This window comes from Lactuca serriola, chromosome 5 (genome assembly GCF_051521515.1).
Source record: "Lactuca serriola cultivar US96UC23 chromosome 5, Lser_US96UC23_V15, whole genome shotgun sequence".
In the NCBI taxonomy this organism is placed as follows: domain Eukaryota; kingdom Viridiplantae; phylum Streptophyta; class Magnoliopsida; order Asterales; family Asteraceae; genus Lactuca; species Lactuca serriola.
In genome coordinates this window covers 267,811,295-267,814,605 of record NC_136412.1, presented here as the reverse complement: position 1 = coordinate 267,814,605, position 3,311 = coordinate 267,811,295, and the positions used below count along the sequence as shown (strand labels likewise).

The window sequence follows — 3,311 nt, the reverse complement described above, 5'->3', positions numbered from 1 at the left end:
AGGATTGAAGTCGGCTTTTTCAAGGAAGTCGGGAAAGAAGACAGGAGAGTCAGGTTCATCCGTGAGGCACAAGAGCAATATTAAGCACTTGGATCAGACACCCGTCCAAACCGAGTCTGAATACGATACCGAGCCGGAATTTGAAGAACACACGAGCGAACCCGAGAACGAGCCAAGGAACGAGATGGCAGCGATTGAAGAAATGTCCATGAGAGCTTACAAGAAGCGGATCCGAGAAGATGTGGGTCCCGGTTTAGTCCAACCCGCAATACCTGGTACTGCCACATTCGAGCTGAAGGGACACATATTGACCGCACTGAAGGACATCCCATTTTTCGGGAAAGATCATGAGGATGCTTTTAAGCATCTAGATGAAGTCAACGACATTGCGGATTACTTCAATGTCCCTAATGTCAACAGAAACACAGTCTTGCTTAGGATGCTTCCCATCACTTTCAAAGGAGCTGCTAAAGAGTGGTTGAAAGCACTTCCACCGGGTACAATCACCACTTGGGCTCAAATGCGTGAGCAATTCCTGGACCAATTTTGCCCGCCATCCAAGATAGCCCAACTCAAGAAGGCAATAGCCAACTTTGAGCAACAGCCGGGGGAGTCACTATACGAAGCATGGGAGCGGTACAAGGGCTTGCTCAGAAATTGCCCTCAACACGACCTAAATGTACAGCAAGAAATGTCAATATTTTATGATGGGGTCAATGTGATGACAAGACAACTCCTTGATTCTCAAGGACCTTTGACAAAGAAAAATCCAAGGGAGTTCAAGGAGCTAATTGAAGAATTCGCGAAGCATTCTCACGAATACCACAACCCGAGGCAAGAAGGAATCAAAGGCGGAGTAGGGGCACAAACTGAAGAAATAGCAGCGGTCATGGCCATGATGAATAATATGGACCGCAGGATAACACAGATGGACCAGTCGATACATGCCATAAGAGTGGGTTGCGAGAGATGCAGTGGTCCACACTTGACAGAGGACTGCAATGCAGATGAATATGGGAACAGAAAGGTTCAGTTGTGCTACTCTAGTGGGGATAAGTTTGATGAGGACTGGAGGAAACCGAAGAAGGAGTGGCTGCCATACGAGGAGTATAAGAAGCAAAAAGAAGAGAAGTATAGGAAGACAGGTCGAGGCCTTTATCACAAGGAGCAGCCACCAGCCGAGAAGAAACCCGACCTAGAGACCATTTTAATGAAGTTTATGGAAGCTTCGGAAAAGAGACACGATGCCACTGATTCTGCCATTCTGGAACAACAAACTTTGATAAAGAATCAGCAGGCCTCCATCCATAACCTTGAAGTACAATTTGGTCAACTAGCCACTCTAGTTCATGAGAAGTTATCCCCGAAAAATACCGAAACGAAGACCCAATCTCATATAATGGCCATAGACACCGAAGAAGAAGCCATCTCGGAGTTCCTGGAAGCATTGGAAGAAGAACCACAGAAGCCCGATCAAAAGATGAAGAAGATCAAGCTCGAAAATCATGAAGCTGCTGAGTTCCAGAATTCACGACATGAACCTTATATGTTCACGATGTGGACCCGTCATGAACAGCAAAATTCTGCAGTCAGTTCGGTTTATCAGCCGCCTTTGCCTTTTCCGTCTCAAGCTACCCTTAGTCCACTGGAGAGAGAGCATAGAGAGTTTGTCAAGCATGTGAAGGGGATCCCGATTAATACTCCCTTTGTCGAGTCCTTATCCAAAACTCCCGAGCATAAAAAATTACTACAAGACTTGATAGACACTCGAAGGCAATTAAAGAAGCAGTCTACAGTGATTCTAAGTGAACAAACTTCAAAAGCTGTGTTAGGAGAAACACCAGAAAAGATGGGGGATCCTGGACGCCTCACTCTACCGTGTGAGTTTGGTAATAAATTGAAGGTTAATGCTTTAGCCGATTCTGGGGCTAGCATTAATTTGATGCCTTTTTCATTTTATCAAAAATTAGAGATTCGGAAGATGAAGGCTACAAGAATGAAGATTCACATGGCGAATCGTTCGGTGACACAACCCCACGGCATCGTGGAGGATATTTTGGTAAAAATTGGAAAATTTGTTTTTCCAATAGACTTTGAAGTCTTAGACATGAAAGAAGATCCCGATGTTCCAATTATCCTTGGTCGGCCATTGCTTAACATTGTTGGAGCTCTTGTTGATATCCGCGAGTCTAAGCTCACCTTGAGAGTTGGAGATGAAAAAGAAGTTTTTGGGATAGAAGATGGCTTCCCAAAAGAACATGTTCAAGAAGAGGTGTTCACAATTAACAAAGACAATGAACTAGAAGAACTGGAGAAGCTTATGGAAGAAGAGATCAAGGCAGTTCATCAAGTCAAAAGAACAAAACCTAGAGCATCTGTTCCATTTTTGGTTGAAGTCATAGCTTACAAAAGTCCACCTTCTTGGGTGAGCAAAGAGGATGAGGAGATGACAAGTGATGAAGAGGAGGTCACTTCAAGAGTGACAAAGCCGGTGGTGCAAGTGGAGGAGGATGCGATGAGGTGCAAGGATGAAACTAAGGGCACAAAACGCAAGCTTGAAGAAGAGGAGAAAGTTAAAAAAGAAAATTCAAAGAAGGCATATAAAAGGCGAGTGCAAGCTTACAAGAGGCGATTCAAGGAACAAAAGATCCTAGTGGTGGATTCTTCCGAGGACTCAACGTAGGAGGCACGGAGTCCAGCTCAAGACTCCAAGAAAAAGAAGCGCTTCTCGGGAGGCAACCCGAGTTTGGTTTGAAAATTTTTTCTTTTTCTTTTTGCATTGTAGTTTTAAAAACTTAGATCAAGACATCCAACTCTATTAGAATAAAATGTAGGGACCTTAAAACGGAAGTAGTAATAATTGAGAACTTAGTTCAAAGTCAAAAGTTGATTTTCCAGACTTAATTCACGACGTGAATAGTTAGCCGTTCACGACGTGAATTGTGAATGAACCAGACACATAATCCATGATATGGCTTAACCCATTAGACTATCAAGCCCAAGATCAGTCTGTGAGTACATGGCCCAAACTTAAGCCCAGACACTATTCACGACGTGAATCTGATAGAATTCACGACGTGAATTTTTAAAAGTACGGGACCACATAATAAGTCCCTGGAAACCAGTAAACCCTTTCAATTGTTTATTGTTCACGAAGTGGAAGCACAAATTGGTCCCCCCTTGGTCCCCATTGCTGCGATTTTAGCCGACAAATCCACAAATCTTCCTTGTGCTTACGTAATACTTCCAACAAAGGTACTAATTATTGATTATTAAGTTTAATTTTTGGTTCTAGTAGAGGAACTTAGGGT

The 3,311-nt window shown here is 43.4% G+C and overlaps 1 non-coding gene across 1 annotated transcript; it reads right to left on the bottom strand.

The window, feature by feature from the left end:
* Positions 1-568: 568 nt before the first annotated feature.
* On the bottom strand, positions 569-675 carry LOC145056026 (small nucleolar RNA R71). The gene has a single exon (XR_013685567.1). It is a non-coding gene; the product is annotated as a small nucleolar RNA R71 (small nucleolar RNA).
* Positions 676-3,311: the final 2,636 nt, after the last annotated feature.